Genomic DNA, 22,444 nt, shown 5'->3' with positions numbered 1-22,444 from the left:
GAGTATGCAAAGCTAGCATAGCATTTTGAGTAGCATTTAGCACGCAACATTTTCACAAAAACCAGATAACCAAATAAATAAAATCATTTACCTTTGAAGAGCTTCTGATGTTTTCAATGAGGAGACTCTCAGTTACATACCAAATGCGCAGTTTTTCCTGAAAGCATCTGTGTGTAGGAGAAATCGTTCCGTTTTCTACATTGCGTCTGGCTACCGAAACGAACCGAAAATTCAGTCACCTACAACGTAAAACTTTTTCCGGATTAACTACATAATATCGACCGAAACATGGCAAACGTTGTTTGGAATCAATCCTCAAGGTGTTTTTTCACATATCTCTTCATTGATATGCAGTTCGTGGAAGCTTGCTTTCCTCTCTGTATCGCATGGAAAAATACTGGCAGGTGACTTTTGCGCACCAATTTCGGCGCAGGACACCGGGCGGACACCTGGTAAATGTGGTCTCTTATGGTCAATCTTCCAATGATCTGCCCACAAATACGTCACACTCCTCTCGCATTCACAGCCATATAAGGAGACAATGGAAAACAGAGCCTCAAAAATCCTTGTCATTTCCTGGATGCCATCTCATCTTGATTTTGCCTGTAGCTCACGTTCTAGGGCACGCACAGAGAATATCTTGGTATTTCTGGACACGTCAGAGTGTTTTCTTTCGAATGGTATCAATTATATGCATAGTCGAGCATCTTTTTGTGACAAAATATCTTGTTTAAAACGGGAACGTTTTTCATCCAAAAATGAAATAGCGCCCCCATAGATGTAAGAGGTCGCTTTTCAGCCTTGGGTGAATCGTTCTATTGTCCGGCCTATAGATAGCCAGAGTGAATTTACGAAAAGCACTTGAATGTCCATTGAGAAAGCACAACGACTATACCATTTAGCTAAGCTAAGAATGACGGGAATGATCAAGTCAATAAACGTTAGGTAGCTAGATAACATACCGGTACATACTGCTGTAATGATATGCTATGTGGGGCAGCATAGCTAACAGATTGTCAGCCAACATAACGTGTAAGGTATCTTATTTGAAAAGTCATTACTTCACTACATTGAATAGCAAGCTACCCCTTGGTTGTTAGGGCAAACCTGGTCTGTGATAGGAGGGGGATTTTCACACCTAGCTCGGCAATTAGACTATTCTTTAGTAAAGGTTGAATAGTCTATTGTTCCGCTATTAGCCCTCCTCCCCAACTTGCAACAAATTGCTGTTCCCATCTCATTCCTTTCCCTCTTCCATGTTTCATCATTCTGCTCCTGAGTGGCTCGCTTGTGGGCGTGCTGGCAGGATATGGCAGCATCTTCGGTTGTGGGCATGCTGGCAGGATATGGCAGCATCTTCGGTTGTGCATCAATAATTCGGCGGACACCTACGAAGATGGCATCTCAGGTTAGCAGCACTGGGCTGTATTGACGTATCCTAAAAATGACATCTGCTGCTTTCGATTGAACGGTCATATCTCAGTTATTGTTTTCATATCTACAAAAAAAATAAGCTGTTTTCTTTACTTTCAGAGAGCAAGCTGATCAATGGGTCGAAAATGTAGATATTGTTAGATGTTCCTTGTCCGAGGAACAGGCCGTGGAAGCTTTATTGCTGGTAAAAGTGTCCATAACCGGAGGTAATTAAAACTGTTCTTTGGGTGCGTAACTGGTGGTAGTGAAGTCAAATGCAGGAGAGCAAAACTGGGTAAATAGTGGGAGCCGTTTAACAAACATAACTACCGGCATACAAAAAACAACAAACACATGGGCACCGAACCCGTATCGCACCTGGTACACAAGGCACACGTACTTACAATGAACAATTCCCAACAAGGACATGGGGGAAACAGAGGGAACATATACAACATGTAATTAGGGAATTGAAACCAGGTGAGTGTGAAAACAAGACAAAACAAATGGAACAAATGGATCGGCGATGGCTAGAAGACCGGTGACGTCGACCGCCGAACTCCGCCCGAACAAGGAGAGGAACAGACTTCGGTAGAAGTCGTAACAGTTCTGTGTTATTTTTATCCATCTCTGCCTGTCTTGTTGTACACGGAACCTGTCTCACATGCATTAATTTAAAAACCCTTAAGATGTCAGCTGCTAATTTTAAGATTTACACAACGTAAACACAGCCATTTTCACTAGACTCTCTGTTGCTACAAAGTCATGATCTCCCTGGGGGTTAGCCTTAAAATAACCAAGTGGTGAGACATATAGCCCTCTATATTTAAATGTTTCAGTATCTTCTATTGACATTATTTTCTATTGTTTGTCCTCATGTGTCTGTTTCTCAGCATAAAGTACTCTGTAGTCACTTAGTGTGGACACTTAGTGGTGGTCTGGAGCAATGAAGCCGTGACGCTCACAGCTTTTAAAGAAGGAACCACTGGACGTGCATTGTGCATGAGTGTGTGTGTGTACATTGTGCATGTGTGTGTGTGTGTGTGTGTACATTGTGCATGTGCGTGTGTGTGTGTGTGTGTGTGTGTGTGTGTGTGTGTGTGTGTGTGTGTGTGTGTGTGTGTGTGTGTGTGTGTGTGTGTGTGTGTGTGTGTGTGTGTGTGTGTGTGTGTATGCGTGTGTGTATTGTACCTTTGTGCGCGCGTGTGATTTGCCCTGGAGGACTGAGTCACCGCCATGATTCAATGGAGACACACACACACACACACCATCAGCTATAGGGGATAGGACCATGCACCGGTTCATATGCTGAGTGAAAGGACAGAAGGCCCAATGAAGACCGAAGAACAAAAGGTTAAAGGTCATGCCATATTATAATTTATGATATTCCTCATTCTGATATTTCCAATATTTTTTTACTTTTGGATTATATGTATTGTTATTGTATTGCTAGATATTACTGACTGTTGCAGTTAGACACATAATATCACTAACTGTTGGAGTTAGACACATAATATAACTGACTGTTGGAGTTAGACACAATATTACTGACTGTTGGAGTTAGACATAATATTACTGACTGTTGGAGTTAGAAACATAATATAACTGACTGTTGGAGTTAGAAACATAATATTACTGACTGTTGGAGTTAGACACATAATATAACTGACTGTTGGAGTTAGACACATAATATTACTGACTGTTGGAGTTAGACACATAATATTACTGACTGTTGGAGTTGGAAACATAATATATGTCATGTCTTGTTGTGTCTGTTCCTGTCCTTTCTCTTCACTCTGTCTCTCTCTGCTGGTCTTTTTAGGTTACCTTCTCTGTCTCTCATTCTTCAGCTGTTCTACATCTCCTCTAACTAGCTCATTCACTCTTTCACACCTGTTCTCTCTTCCCCCTCTGATTAGGTCTCTATTTCTCTCTCTGTTCCTGCTACTTTCAGTGTCTGATTCTTGTTTGTGTTTTTTGATGCCAGAAGCAAGCTGTCGTCGCGTTTGCTTCCACCTTGTCCTATCCTGTCGGAGTCTGCCTGGCAGGTGCATCCTGCATTATACTAACGTTCTTTTTGTTCCATTGACCACGTTGGAAGAGGATTTATGCCATTCCTGTTTTTTCATTAAATAACTCTGTTTTCTGTTAAAACCGCTTTTGGGTCTTCACGCAAGTACATAACAATATAACTGACTGTTGGAGTTAGACACATAATATTACTGACTGTTGGAGTTAGACACATAATATAACTGACTGTTGGAGTTAGACACGTAATATTACTGACTGCTGGAGTTAGACACATAATATTACTGACTGTTGGAGTTGGAAACATAATATAACTGACTGTTGGAGTTAGACACATAATATAACTGACTGTTGGAGTTAGACACATAATATTACTGACTGTTGGAGTTGGAAACATAATATAACTGACTGTTGGAAACATAATATAACTGACTGTTGGAGTTAGACACATAATATTACTGACTGTTGGAGTTAGACACATATAACTGACTGTTGGAGTTAGACACATAATATTACTGACTGTTGGAGTTGGAAACATAATATAACTGACTGTTGGAGTTAGACACATAATATTACTGACTGTTGGAGTTAGACACATAATATTACTGACTGTTGGAGTTGGAAACATAATATAACTGACTGTTGGAGTTAGACACATAATATTACTGACTGTTGGAAACATAATATAACTGACTGTTGGAGTTAGACACATAATATAACTGACTGTTGGAGTTAGAAACATAATATTACTGACTGTTGGAGTTGGAAACATAATATTACTGACTGTTGGAGTTAGACACATAATATTACTGACTGTTGGAAACATAATATTACTGACTGTTGGAAACATAATATTACTGACTGTTGGAGTTGGAAACATAATATTACTGACTGTTGGAGTTGGAAACATAATATTACTGACTGTTGGAGTTAGACACATAATATTACTGACTGTTGGAAACATAATATTACTGACTGTTGGAAACATAATATTACTGACTGTTGGAGTTGGAAACATAATATTACTGACTGTTGGAGTTAGACACATAATATTACTGACTGTTGGAGTTGGAAACATAATATTACTGACTGTTGGAAACATAATATTACTGACTGTTGGAGTTGGAAACATAATATTACTGACTGTTGGAGTTAGACATAATATTACTGACTGTTGGAGTTGGAAACATAATATTACTGACTGTTGGAAACATAATATTACTGACTGTTGGAAACATAATATTACTGACTGTTGGAGTTAGAAACATAATATTACTGACTGTTGGAAACATAATATTACTGACTGTTGGAGTTAGAAACACAATATTACTGACTGTTGGAGTTAGAAACATAATATTACTGACTGTTGGAGTTAGAAACATAATATTACTGAATGTTGGAGTTAGAAACATAATATTACTGACTGTTGGAGTTAGACACATAATATTACTGACTGTTGGAAACATAATATTACTGACTGTTGGAGTTAGAAACATAATATTACTGACTGTTGGAAACATAATATTACAGACTGTTGGAGTTGGAAACACAATATTACTGACTGTTGGAAACATAATATTACTGACTGTTGGAGTTAGACACATAATATTACTGACTGTTGGAAACATAATATTACTGACTGTTGGAGTTAGACACATAATATAACTGACTGTTGGAGTTAGACACATAATATAACTGACTGTTGGAGTTAGACACATAATATTACTGACTGTTGGAGTTGGAAACATAATATAACTGACTGTTGGAGTTAGACACATAATATAACTGACTGTTGGAGTTGGAAACATAATATTACTGACTGTTGGAGTTAGACACATAATATTACTGACTGTTGGAGTTGGAAACATAATATAACTGACTGTTGGAAACATAATATAACTGACTGTTGGAGTTAGACACATAATATAACTGACTGTTGGAGTTGGAAACATAATATTACTGACTGTTGGAGTTAGACACATAATATAACTGACTGTTGGAGTTAGACACATAATATTACTGACTGTTGGAGTTAGACACATAATATTACTGACTGTTGGAGTTGGAAACATAATATAACTGACTGTTGGAGTTAGAAACATAATATTACTGACTGTTGGAGTTAGAAACATAATATTACTGACTGTTGGAAACATAATATTACTGACTGTTGGAGTTAGAAACATAATATTACTGACTGTTGGAGTTGGAAACATAATATTACTGACTGTTGGAGTTAGACACATAATATTACTGACTGTTGGAAACATAATATTACTGACTGTTGGAGTTAGACACATAATATAACTGACTGTTGGAGTTAGAAACATAATATTACTGACTGTTGGAGTTGGAAACATAATATTACTGACTGTTGGAGTTAGACACATAATATAACTGAAACACATAATATTACTGACTGTTGGAAACATAATATTACTGACTGTTGGAAACATAATATTACTGACTGTTGGAGTTGGAAACATAATATTACTGACTGTTGGAGTTAGACACATAATATTACTGACTGTTGGAAACATAATATTACTGACTGTTGGAGTTGGAAACATAATATTACTGACTGTTGGAGTTAGACACATAATATTACTGACTGTTGGAAACATAATATTACTGACTGTTGGAAACATAATATTACTGACTGTTGGAAACATAATATTACTGACTGTTGGAGTTAGACACATAATATTACTGACTGTTGGAGTTGGAAACATAATATTACTGACTGTTGGAAACATAATATTACTGACTGTTGGAAACATAATATTACTGACTGTTGGAAACATAATATTACTGACTGTTGGAGTTAGAAACATAATATTACTGACTGTTGGAGTTAGACACATAATATTACTGACTGTTGGAGTTAAACATAATATTACTGACTGTTGGAAACATAATATTACTGACTGTTGGAGTTAGACACATAATATTACTGACTGTTGGAGTTGGAAACATAATATTACTGACTGTTGGAGTTAGAAATAATATAACATAATAATATTACTGACTGTTGGAGTTAGAAACACAATATAACTAGTTAGAAACACAATATTACTGACTGTTGGAGTTAGAAACATAATATTACTGACTGTTGGAGTTAGAAACATAATATTACTGACTGTTGGAGTTAGAAACATAATATTACTGACTGTTGGAGTTAGACACATAATATTACTGACAGTTGGAAACATAATATTACTGACTGTTGGAGTTAGAAACATAATATTACTGACTGTTGGAAACATAATATTACTGACTGTTGGAGTTAGAAACATAATATTACTGACTGTTGGAAACATAATATTACAGACTGTTGGAGTTGGAAACACAATATTACTGACTGTTGGAAACATAATATTACTGACTGTTGGAGTTAGACACATAATATTACTGACTGTTGGAAACATAATATTACTGACTGTTGGAGTTAGACACATAATATCACTAACTGTTGGAGTTAGACACATAATATAACTGACTGTTGGAGTTAACACATAATATTACTGACTGTTGGAGTTAGACACATAATATAACTGACTGTTGGATTTAGACATAATATAACTGACTGTTGGAGTTAGACACATAATATTACTGACTGTTGGAGTTGGAAACATAATATAACTGACTGTTGGAGTTAGACACATAATATAACTGACTGTTGGAGTTGGAAACATAATATTACTGACTGTTGGAGTTAGACACATAATATAACTGACTGTTGGAGTTAGACACATAATATTACTGACTGTTGGAGTTGGAAACATAATATAACTGACTGTTGGAAACATAATATAACTGACTGTTGGAGTTAGACACATAATATAACTGACTGTTGGAGTTAGACACATAATATTACTGACTGTTGGAGTTAGACACATAATATTACTGACTGTTGGAGTTGGAAACATAATATAACTGACTGTTGGAGTTAGACACATAATATTAATGACTGTTGGAGTTAGAAACATAATATTACTGACTGTTGGAGTTAGACACATAATATTACTGACTGTTGGAGTTAGAAACATAATATTACTGACTGTTGGAGTTGGAAACATAATATTACTGACTGTTGGAGTTAGACACATAATATAACTGACTGTTGGAGTTAGACACATAATATTACTGACTGTTGGAAACATAATATTACTGACTGTTGGAGTTGGAAACATAATATACTGACTGTTGGAGTTGGAAACATAATATTACTGACTGTTGGAAACATAATATTACTGACTGTTGGAGTTAGAAACATAATATTACTGACTGTTGGAGTTAGAAACATAATATTACTGACTGTTGGAGTTAGACACATAATATTACTGACTGTTGGAGTTAGACACATAATATTACTGACTGTTAGAAACATAATATTACTGACTGTTGGAGTTAGAAACATAATATTACTGACTGTTGGAAACATAATATTACAGACTGTTGGAAACATAATATTACTGACTGTTGGAGTTGGAAACATAATATTACTGACTGTTGGAGTTAGACACATAATATTACTGACTGTTGGAGTTAGAAACATATTATTACTGACTGTTGGAAACATAATATTACTGACTGTTGGAAACATAATATTACTGACTGTTGGAGTTGGAAACATAATATTACTGACTGTTGGAGTTGGAAACATAATATTACTGACTGTTGGAAACATAATATTACTGACTGTTGGAAACATAATATTACTGACTGTTGGAGTTAGAAACATAATATTACTGACTGTTGGAGTTAGAAACATAATATTACTGACTGTTGGAGTTAGAAACATTATATTACTGACTGTTGGAGTTAGACACATAATATTACTGACTGTTGGAAACATAATATTACTGACTGTTGGAGTTAGAAACATAATATTACTGACTGTTGGAAACATAATATTACAGACTGTTGGAGTTGGAAACACAATATTACTGACTGTTGGAAACATAATATTACTGACTGTTGGAGTTAGACACATAATATTACTGACTGTTGGAAACATAATATTACTGACTGTTGGAGTTAGACACATAATATAACTGACTGTTGGAGTTAGACACATAATATAACTGACTGTTGGAGTTAGACACATAATATTACTGACTGTTGGAGTTGGAAACATAATATAACTGACTGTTGGAGTTAGACACATAATATAACTGACTGTTGGAGTTGGAAACATAATATTACTGACTGTTGGAGTTAGACACATAATATTACTGACTGTTGGAGTTGGAAACATAATATAACTGACTGTTGGAAACATAATATAACTGACTGTTGGAGTTAGACATAATATAACTGACTGTTGGAGTTGGAAACATAATATTACTGACTGCTGGAGTTAGACACATAATATAACTGACTGTTGGAGTTAGACACATAATATTACTGACTGTTGGAGTTAGACACATAATATTACTGACTGTTGGAGTTGGAAACATAATATAACTGACTGTTGGAGTTAGACACATAATATTAATGACTGTTGGAGTTAGAAACATAATATTACTGACTGTTGGAGTTAGACACATAATATTACTGACTGTTGGAGTTAGAAACATAATATTACTGACTGTTGGAGTTGGAAACATAATATAACTGACTGTTGGAGTTAGACACATAATATTACTGACTGTTGGAAACATAATATAACTGACTGTTGGAGTTAGACACATAATATAACTGACTGTTGGAGTTAGAAACATAATATTACTGACTGTTGGAGTTGGAAACATAATATTACTGACTGTTGGAGTTAGACACATAATATAACTGACTGTTGGAGTTAGACACATAATATTACTGACTGTTGGAAACATAATATTACTGACTGTTGGAAACATAATATTACTGACTGTTGGAGTTGGAAACATAATATTACTGACTGTTGGAGTTAGACACATAATATTACTGACTGTTGGAAACATAATATAACTGACTGTTGGAGTTAGACACATAATATAACTGACTGTTGGAGTTAGAAACATAATATTACTGACTGTTGGAGTTGGAAACATAATATTACTGACTGTTGGAGTTAGACACATAATATTACTGACTGTTGGAAACATAATATTACTGACTGTTGGAAACATAATATTACTGACTGTTGGAGTTGGAAACATAATATTACTGACTGTTGGAGTTAGACACATAATATTACTGACTGTTGGAAACATAATATTACTGACTGTTGGAAACATAATATTACTGACTGTTGGAGTTGGAAACATAATATTACTGACTGTTGGAGTTAGACACATAATATTACTGACTGTTGGAAACATAATATTACTGACTGTTGGAAACATAATATTACTGACTGTTGGAAACATAATATTACTGACTGTTGGAGTTGGAAACATAATATTACTGACTGTTGGAAACATAATATTACTGACTGTTGGAGTTGGAAACATAATATTACTGACTGTTGGAGTTAGACACATAATATTACTGACTGTTGGAGTTGGAAACATAATATTACTGACTGTTGGAAACATAATATTACTGACTGTTGGAGTTAGACACATAATATTACTGACTGTTGGAGTTGGAAACATAATATTACTGACTGTTGGAGTTAGACACATAATATAACTGACTGTTGGAAACATAATATTACTGACTGTTGGAGTTAGAAACACAATATTACTGACTGTTGGAGTTGGAAACATAATATTACTGACTGTTGGAGTTAGACACATAATATAACTGACTGTTGGAGTTAGACACATAATATTACTGACTGTTGGAAACATAATATTACTGACTGTTGGAAACATAATATTACTGACTGTTGGAGTTGGAAACATAATATTACTGACTGTTGGAGTTAGACACATAATATTACTGACTGTTGGAAACATAATATTACTGACTGTTGGAAACATAATATTACTGACTGTTGGAGTTGGAAACATAATATTACTGACTGTTGGAGTTAGACACATAATATTACTGACTGTTGGAAACATAATATTACTGACTGTTGGAAACATAATATTACTGACTGTTGGAAACATAATATTACTGACTGTTGGAGTTGGAAACATAATATTACTGACTGTTGGAAACATAATATTACTGACTGTTGGAGTTGGAAACATAATATTACTGACTGTTGGAGTTAGACACATAATATTACTGACTGTTGGAGTTGGAAACATAATATTACTGACTGTTGGAAACATAATATTACTGACTGTTGGAGTTAGACACATAATATTACTGACTGTTGGAGTTGGAAACATAATATTACTGACTGTTGGAGTTAGACACATAATATAACTGACTGTTGGAAACATAATATTACTGACTGTTGGAGTTAGAAACACAATATTACTGACTGTTGGAGTTAGAAACACAATATTACTGACTGTTGGAGTTAGAAACATAATATTACTGACTGTTGGAGTTAGAAACATAATATTACTGACTGTTGGAGTTAGAAACATAATATTACTGACTGTTGGAGTTAGACACATAATATTACTGACAGTTGGAAACATAATATTACTGACTGTTGGAGTTAGAAACACAATATTACTGACTGTTGGAAACATAATATTACTGACTGTTGGAGTTAGAAACATAATATTACTGACTGTTGGAAACATAATATTACAGACTGTTGGAGTTGGAAACACAATATTACTGACTGTTGGAAACATAATATTACTGACTGTTGGAGTTAGACACATAATATTACTGACTGTTGGAAACATAATATTACTGACTGTTGGAGTTAGACACATAATATCACTAACTGTTGGAGTTAGACACATAATATAACTGACTGTTGGAGTTAGACACATAATATTACTGACTGTTGGAGTTAGACACATAATATAACTGACTGTTGGAGTTAGACACATAATATAACTGACTGTTGGAGTTAGACACATAATATTACTGACTGTTGGAGTTGGAAACATAATATAACTGACTGTTGGAGTTAGACACATAATATAACTGACTGTTGGAGTTGGAAACATAATATTACTGACTGTTGGAGTTAGACACATAATATAACTGACTGTTGGAGTTAGACACATAATATTACTGACTGTTGGAGTTGGAAACATAATATAACTACTGTTGGAAACATAATATAACTGACTGTTGGAGTTAGACACATAATATAACTGACTGTTGGAGTTAGACACATAATATTACTGACTGTTGGAGTTAGACACATAATATTACTGACTGTTGGAGTTGGAAACATAATATAACTGACTGTTGGAGTTAGACACATAATATTAATGACTGTTGGAGTTAGAAACATAATATTACTGACTGTTGGAGTTAGACACATAATATTACTGACTGTTGGAGTTAGAAACATAATATTACTGTCTGTTGGAGTTGGAAACATAATATTACTGACTGTTGGAGTTAGACACGTAATATAACTGACTGTTGGAGTTAGACACATAATATTACTGACTGTTGGAAACATAATATTACTGACTGTTGGAAACATAATATTACTGACTGTTGGAGTTAGAAACATAATATTACTGACTGTTGGAGTTAGACAAATAATATTACTGACTGTTGGAGTTAGACACATAATATTACTGACTGTTGGAAACATAATATTACTGACTGTTGGAGTTAGAAACATAATATTACTGACTGTTGGAAACATAATATTACAGACTGTTGGAAACATAATATTACTGACTGTTGGAGTTGGAAACATAATATTACTGACTGTTGGAGTTAGACACATAATATTACTGACTGTTGGAGTTAGAAACATATTATTACTGACTGTTGGAAACATAATATTACTGACTGTTGGAAACATAATATTACTGACTGTTGGAGTTGGAAACATAATATTACTGACTGTTGGAGTTGGAAACATAATATTACTGACTGTTGGAAACATAATATTACTGACTGTTGGAAACATAATATTACTGACTGTTGGAGTTAGAAACATAATATTACTGACTGTTGGAGTTAGAAACATAATATTACTGACTGTTGGAGTTAGAAACATTATATTACTGACTGTTGGAGTTAGACACATAATATTACTGACTGTTGGAAACATAATATTACTGACTGTTGGAGTTAGAAACATAATATTACTGACTGTTGGAAACATAATATTACAGACTGTTGGAGTTGGAAACACAATATTACTGACTGTTGGAAACATAATATTACTGACTGTTGGAGTTAGACACATAATATTACTGACTGTTGGAAACATAATATTACTGACTGTTGGAGTTAGACACATAATATAACTGACTGTTGGAGTTAGACACATAATATAACTGACTGTTGGAGTTAGACACATAATATTACTGACTGTTGGAGTTGGAAACATAATATAACTGACTGTTGGAGTTAGACACATAATATAACTGACTGTTGGAGTTGGAAACATAATATTACTGACTGTTGGAGTTAGACACATAATATTACTGACTGTTGGAGTTGGAAACATAATATAACTGACTGTTGGAAACATAATATAACTGACTGTTGGAGTTAGACACATAATATAACTGACTGTTGGAGTTGGAAACATAATATTACTGACTGCTGGAGTTAGACACATAATATAACTGACTGTTGGAGTTAGACACATAATATTACTGACTGTTGGAGTTAGACACATAATATTACTGACTGTTGGAGTTGGAAACATAATATAACTGACTGTTGGAGTTAGACACATAATATTAATGACTGTTGGAGTTAGAAACATAATATTACTGACTGTTGGAGTTAGACACATAATATTACTGACTGTTGGAGTTAGAAACATAATATTACTGACTGTTGGAGTTGGAAACATAATATAACTGACTGTTGGAGTTAGACACATAATATTACTGACTGTTGGAAACATAATATAACTGACTGTTGGAGTTAGACACATAATATAACTGACTGTTGGAGTTAGAAACATAATATTACTGACTGTTGGAGTTGGAAACATAATATTACTGACTGTTGGAGTTAGACACATAATATAACTGACTGTTGGAGTTAGACACATAATATTACTGACTGTTGGAAACATAATATTACTGACTGTTGGAAACATAATATTACTGACTGTTGGAGTTGGAAACATAATATTACTGACTGTTGGAGTTAGACACATAATATTACTGACTGTTGGAAACATAATATAACTGACTGTTGGAGTTAGACACATAATATAACTGACTGTTGGAGTTAGAAACATAATATTACTGACTGTTGGAGTTGGAAACATAATATTACTGACTGTTGGAGTTAGACACATAATATAACTGACTGTTGGAGTTAGACACATAATATTACTGACTGTTGGAAACATAATATTACTGACTGTTGGAAACATAATATTACTGACTGTTGGAGTTGGAAACATAATATTACTGACTGTTGGAGTTAGACACATAATATTACTGACTGTTGGAAACATAATATTACTGACTGTTGGAAACATAATATTACTGACTGTTGGAGTTGGAAACATAATATTACTGACTGTTGGAGTTAGACACATAATATTACTGACTGTTGGAAACATAATATTACTGACTGTTGGAAACATAATATTACTGACTGTTGGAAACATAATATTACTGACTGTTGGAGTTGGAAACATAATATTACTGACTGTTGGAAACATAATATTACTGACTGTTGGAGTTGGAAACATAATATTACTGACTGTTGGAGTTAGACACATAATATTACTGACTGTTGGAGTTGGAAACATAATATTACTGACTGTTGGAAACATAATATTACTGACTGTTGGAGTTAGACACATAATATTACTGACTGTTGGAGTTGGAAACATAATATTACTGACTGTTGGAGTTAGACACATAATATAACTGACTGTTGGAAACATAATATTACTGACTGTTGGAGTTAGAAACACAATATTACTGACTGTTGGAGTTAGAAACACAATATTACTGACTGTTGGAGTTAGAAACATAATATTACTGACTGTTGGAGTTAGAAACATAATATTACTGACTGTTGGAGTTAGAAACATAATATTACTGACTGTTGGAGTTAGACACATAATATTACTGACAGTTGGAAACATAATATTACTGACTGTTGGAGTTAGAAACACAATATTACTGACTGTTGGAAACATAATATTACTGACTGTTGGAGTTAGACACATAATATTACTGACTGTTGGAAACATAATATTACTGACTGTTGGAGTTAGACACATAATATTACTGACTGTTGGAGTTAGAAACACAATATTACTGACTGTTGGAGTTAGAAACACAATATTACTGACTGTTGGAGTTAGAAACATAATATTACTGACTGTTGGAGTTAGAAACATAATATTACTGACTGTTGGAGTTAGAAACATAATATTACTGACTGTTGGAGTTAGAAACATAATATTACTGACTGTTGGAAACATAATATTACAGACTGTTGGAGTTGGAAACACAATATTACTGACTGTTGGAAACATAATATTACTGACTGTTGGAGTTAGACACATAATATTACTGACTGTTGGAAACATAATATTACTGACTGTTGGAGTTAGACACATAATATCACTAACTGTTGGAGTTAGACACATAATATAACTGACTGTTGGAGTTAGACACATAATATTACTGACTGTTGGAGTTAGACACATAATATAACTGACTGTTGGAGTTAGACACATAATATAACTGACTGTTGGAGTTAGACACATAATATTACTGACTGTTGGAGTTGGAAACATAATATAACTGACTGTTGGAGTTAGACACATAATATAACTGACTGTTGGAGTTGGAAACATAATATTACTGACTGTTGGAGTTAGACACATAATATAACTGACTGTTGGAGTTAGACACATAATATTACTGACTGTTGGAGTTGGAAACATAATATAACTGACTGTTGGAAACATAATATAACTGACTGTTGGAGTTAGACACATAATATAACTGACTGTTGGAGTTAGACACATAATATTACTGACTGTTGGAGTTAGACACATAATATTACTGACTGTTGGAGTTGGAAACATAATATAACTGACTGTTGGAGTTAGACACATAATATTAATGACTGTTGGAGTTAGAAACATAATATTACTGACTGTTGGAGTTAGACACATAATATTACTGACTGTTGGAGTTAGAAACATAATATTACTGTCTGTTGGAGTTGGAAACATAATATTACTGACTGTTGGAGTTAGACACGTAATATAACTGACTGTTGGAGTTAGACACATAATATTACTGACTGTTGGAAACATAATATTACTGACTGTTGGAAACATAATATTACTGACTGTTGGAGTTGGAAACATAATATTACTGACTGTTGGAGTTGGAAACATAATATTACTGACTGTTGGAAACATGATATTACTGACTGTTGGAGTTAGAAACATAATATTACTGACTGTTGGAGTTAGAAACATAATATTACTGACTGTTGGAGTTAGACACATAATATTACTGACTGTTGGAGTTAGACACATAATATTACTGACTGTTGGAAACATAATATTACTGACTGTTGGAGTTAGAAACATAATATTACTGACTGTTGGAAACATAATATTACAGACTGTTGGAAACATAATATTACTGACTGTTGGAGTTGGAAACATAATATTACTGACTGTTGGAGTTAGACACATAATATTACTGACTGTTGGAGTTAGAAACATATTATTACTGACTGTTGGAAACATAATATTACTGACTGTTGGAAACATAATATTACTGACTGTTGGAGTTGGAAACATAATATTACTGACTGTTGGAGTTGGAAACATAATATTACTGACTGTTGGAAACATAATATTACTGACTGTTGGAAACATAATATTACTGACTGTTGGAGTTAGAAACATAATATTACTGACTGTTGGAGTTAGACACATAATATAACTGACTGTTGGAAACATAATATTACTGACTGTTGGAGTTAGAAACACAATATTACTGACTGTTGGAGTTAGAAACATAATATTACTGACTGTTGGAGTTAGACACATAATATTACTGACTGTTGGAGTTAGAAACATAATATTACTGACTGTTGGAGTTAGAAACATAATATTACTGACTGTTGGAGTTAGACACATAATATTACTGACTGTTGGAAACATAATATTACTGACTGTTGGAGTTAGAAACATAATATTACTGACTGTTGGAAACATAATATTACAGACTGTTGGAGTTGGAAACACAATATTACTGACTGTTGGAAACATAATATTACTGACTGTTGGAGTTAGACACATAATATTACTGACTGTTGGAAACATAATATTACTGACTGTTGGAGTTAGACACATAATATAACTGACTGTTGGAGTTAGACACATAATATAACTGACTGTTGGAGTTAGACACATAATATTACTGACTGTTGGAGTTGGAAACACAATATTACTGACTGTTGGAAACATAATATTACTGACTGTTGGAGTTAGACACATAATATTACTGACTGTTGGAAACATAATATTACTGACTGTTGGAGTTAGACACATAATATAACTGACTGTTGGAGTTAGACACATAATATTACTGACTGTTGGAGTTGGAAACATAATATAACTGACTGTTGGAGTTAGACACATAATATAACTGACTGTTGGAGTTGGAAACATAATATTACTGACTGTTGGAGTTAGACACATAATATTACTGACTGTTGGAAACATAATATAACTGACTGTTGGAGTTAGACACATAATATAACTGACTGTTGGAGTTGGAAACATAATATTACTGACTGTTGGAGTTGGAAACATAATATAACTGACTGTTGGAAACATAATATAACTGACTGTTGGAGTTAGACACATAATATAACTGACTGTTGGAGTTGGAAACATAATATTACTGACTGTTGGAGTTAGACACATAATATAACTGACTGTTGGAGTTAGACACATAATATTACTGACTGTTGGAGTTAGACACATAATATTACTGACTGTTGGAGTTGGAAACATAATATAACTGACTGTTGGAGTTAGACACATAATATTAATGACTGTTGGAGTTAGAAACATAATATTACTGACTGTTGGAGTTAGACACATAATATTACTGACTGTTGGAGTTAGAAGCATAATATTACCGACTGTTGGAGTTGGAAACATAATATAACTGACTGTTGGAGTTAGACACATAATATTACTGACTGTTGGAAACATAATATAACTGACTGTTGGAGTTAGACACATAATATAACTGACTGTTGGAGTTAGAAACATAATATTACTGACTGTTGGAGTTGGAAACATAATATTACTGACTGTTGGAGTTAGACACATAATATAACTGACTGTTGGAGTTAGACACATAATATTACTGACTGTTGGAAACATAATATTACTGACTGTTGGAAACATAATATTACTGACTGTTGGAGTTGGAAACATAATATTACTGACTGTTGGAGTTAGACACATAATATTACTGACTGTTGGAAACATAATATTACTGACTGTTGGAAACATAATATTACTGACTGTTGGAGTTAGACACATAATATTACTGACTGTTGGAGTTAGAAACATAATATTACTGACTGTTGGAGTTAGAAACATAATATTACTGACTGTTGGAGTTAGACACATAATATTACTGACAGTTGGAAACATAATATTACTGACTGTTGGAGTTAGAAACACAATATTACTGACTGTTGGAAACATAATATTACTGACTGTTGGAGTTAGAAACATAATATTACTGACTGTTGGAAACATAATATTACAGACTGTTGGAGTTGGAAACATATTACTGACTGTTGGAAACATAATATTACTGACTGTTGGAGTTAGACACATAATATTACTGACTGTTGGAAACATAATATTACTGACTGTTGGAGTTAGACACATAATATCACTAACTGTTGGAGTTAGACACATAATATAACTGACTGTTGGAGTTAGACACATAATATTACTGACTGTTGGAGTTAGACACATAATATAACTGACTGTTGGAGTTAGACACATAATATAACTGACTGTTGGAGTTAGACACATAATATTACTGACTGTTGGAGTTGGAAACATAATATAACTGACTGTTGGAGTTAGACACATAATATAACTGACTGTTGGAGTTAGACACATAATATAACTGACTGTTGGAGTTAGACACATAATATTACTGACTGTTGGAGTTAGACACATAATATTACTGACTGTTGGAGTTGGAAACATAATATAACTGACTGTTGGAGTTAGACACATAATATTAATGACTGTTGGAGTTAGAAACATAATATTACTGACTGTTGGAGTTAGACACATAATATTACTGACTGTTGGAGTTAGAAACATAATATTACTGTCTGTTGGAGTTGGAAACATAATATTACTGACTGTTGGAGTTAGACACGTAATATAACTGACTGTTGGAGTTAGACACATAATATTACTGACTGTTGGAAACATAATATTACTGACTGTTGGAAACATAATATTACTGACTGTTGGAGTTGGAAACATAATATTACTGACTGTTGGAGTTGGAAACATAATATTACTGACTGTTGGAAACATGATATTACTGACTGTTGGAGTTAGAAACATAATATTACTGACTGTTGGAGTTAGAAACATAATATTACTGACTGTTGGAGTTAGACACATAATATTACTGACTGTTGGAGTTAGACACATAATATTACTGACTGTTGGAAACATAATATTACTGACTGTTGGAGTTAGAAACATAATATTACTGACTGTTGGAAACATAATATTACAGACTGTTGGAAACATAATATTACTGACTGTTGGAGTTGGAAACATAATATTACTGACTGTTGGAGTTAGACACATAATATTACTGACTGTTGGAGTTAGAAACATATTATTACTGACTGTTGGAAACATAATATTACTGACTGTTGGAAACATAATATTACTGACTGTTGGAGTTGGAAACATAATATTACTGACTGTTGGAGTTGGAAACATAATATTACTGACTGTTGGAAACATAATATTACTGACTGTTGGAAACATAATATTACTGACTGTTGGAGTTAGAAACATAATATTACTGACTGTTGGAGTTAGACACATAATATAACTGACTGTTGGAAACATAATATTACTGACTGTTGGAGTTAGAAACACAATATTACTGACTGTTGGAGTTAGAAACATAATATTACTGACTGTTGGAGTTAGAAACATAATATTACTGACTGTTGGAGTTAGAAACATAATATTACTGACTGTTGGAGTTAGAAACATAATATTACTGACTGTTGGAGTTAGACACATAATATTACTGACTGTTGGAAACATAATATTACTGACTGTTGGAGTTAGAAACATAATATTACTGACTGTTGGAAACATAATATTACAGACTGTTGGAGTTGGAAACACAATATTACTGACTGTTGGAAACATAATATTACTGACTGTTGGAGTTAGACACATAATATTACTGACTGTTGGAAACATAATATTACTGACTGTTGGAGTTAGACACATAATATAACTGACTGTTGGAGTTAGACACATAATATAACTGACTGTTGGAGTTAGACACATAATATTACTGACTGTTGGAGTTGGAAACACAATATTACTGACTGTTGGAAACATAATATTACTGACTGTTGGAGTTAGACACATAATATTACTGACTGTTGGAAACATAATATTACTGACTGTTGGAGTTAGACACATAATATAACTGACTGTTGGAGTTAGACACATAATATTACTGACTGTTGGAGTTGGAAACATAATATAACTGACTGTTGGAGTTAGACACATAATATAACTGACTGTTGGAGTTGGAAACATAATATTACTGACTGTTGGAGTTAGACACATAATATTACTGACTGTTGGAGTTGGAAACATAATATAACTGACTGTTGGAAACATAATATAACTGACTGTTGGAGTTAGACACATAATATAACTGACTGTTGGAGTTGGAAACATAATATTACTGACTGTTGGAGTTGGAAACATAATATAACTGACTGTTGGAAACATAATATAACTGACTGTTGGAGTTAGACACATAATATTACTGACTGTTGGAAACACAATATTACTGAATGTTGGAGTTAGACACATAATATTACTGACTGTTGGAGTTAGACACATAATATTACTGACTGTTGGAAACATAATATTACTGACTGTTGGAGTTGGAAACATAATATAACTGACTGTTGGAGTTAGACACATAATATTAATGACTGTTGGAGTTAGAAACATAATATTACTGACTGTTGGAGTTAGACACATAATATTACTGACTGTTGGAGTTAGAAGCATAATATTACCGACTGTTGGAGTTGGAAACATAATATAACTGACTGTTGGAGTTAGACACATAATATTACTGACTGTTGGAAACATAATATAACTGACTGTTGGAGTTAGACACATAATATAACTGACTGTTGGAGTTAGAAACATAATATTACTGACTGTTGGAGTTGGAAACATAATATTACTGACTGTTGGAGTTAGACACATAATATAACTGACTGTTGGAGTTAGACACATAATATTACTGACTGTTGGAAACATAATATTACTGACTGTTGGAAACATAATATTACTGACTGTTGGAGTTGGAAACATAATATTACTGACTGTTGGAGTTAGACACATAATATTACTGACTGTTGGAAACATAATATTACTGACTGTTGAAACATAATATTACTGACTGTTGGAGTTGGAAACATAATATTACTGACTGTTGGAGTTAGACACATAATATTACTGACTGTTGGAAACATAATATTACTGACTGTTGGAAACATAATATTACTGACTGTTGGAGTTGGAAACATAATATTACTGACTGTTGGAAACATAATATTACTGACTGTTGGAGTTGGAAACATAATATTACTGACTGTTGGAGTTGGAAACATAATATTACTGACTGTTGGAAACATAATATTACTGACTGTTGGAGTTAGAAACATAATATTACTGACTGTTGGAGTTAGAAACATAATATTACTGACTGTTGGAGTTAGACACATAATATTACTGACTGTTGGAGTTAGACACATAATATTACTGACTGTTGGAAACATAATATTACTGACTGTTGGAGTTAGAAACATAATATTACTGACTGTTGGAAACATAATATTACTGACTGTTGGAAACATAATATTACTGACTGTTGGAGTTGGAAACATAATATTACTGACTGTTGGAGTTAGACACATAATATTACTGACTGTTGGAGTTAGAAACATATTATTACTGACTGTTGGAAACATAATATTACTGACTGTTGGAAACATAATATTACTGACTGTTGGAGTTGGAAACATAATATTACTGACTGTTGGAGTTGGAAACATAATATTACTGACTGTTGGAAACATAATATTACTGACTGTTGGAAACATAATATTACTGACTGTTGGAGTTAGAAACATAATATTACTGACTGTTGGAGTTAGACACATAATATAACTGACTGTTGGAAACATAATATTACTGACTGTTGGAGTTAGAAACACAATATTACTGACTGTTGGAGTTAGAAACATAATATTACTGACTGTTGGAGTTAGAAACATAATATTACTGACTGTTGGAGTTAGACACATAATATTACTGACTGTTGGAGTTAGACACATAATATAACTGACTGTTGGAAACATAATATTACTGACTGTTGGAGTTAGAAACACAATATTACTGACTGTTGGAGTTAGAAACATAATATTACTGACTGTTGGAGTTAGAAACATAATATTACTGACTGTTGGAGTTAGACACATAATATTACTGACTGTTGGAAACATAATATTACTGACTGTTGGAGTTAGAAACATAATATTACTGACTGTTGGAAACATAATATTACAGACTGTTGGAGTTGGAAACACAATATTACTGACTGTTGGAAACATAATATTACTGACTGTTGGAGTTAGACACATAATATTACTGACTGTTGGAGTT

Source organism: Oncorhynchus masou, chromosome 9 (genome assembly GCF_036934945.1).
Source record: "Oncorhynchus masou masou isolate Uvic2021 chromosome 9, UVic_Omas_1.1, whole genome shotgun sequence".
NCBI classification, from domain to species: domain Eukaryota; kingdom Metazoa; phylum Chordata; class Actinopteri; order Salmoniformes; family Salmonidae; genus Oncorhynchus; species Oncorhynchus masou.
The sequence above is the reverse complement of the archived record's forward strand: the minus strand, read 5'-3'. Positions refer to the sequence as shown.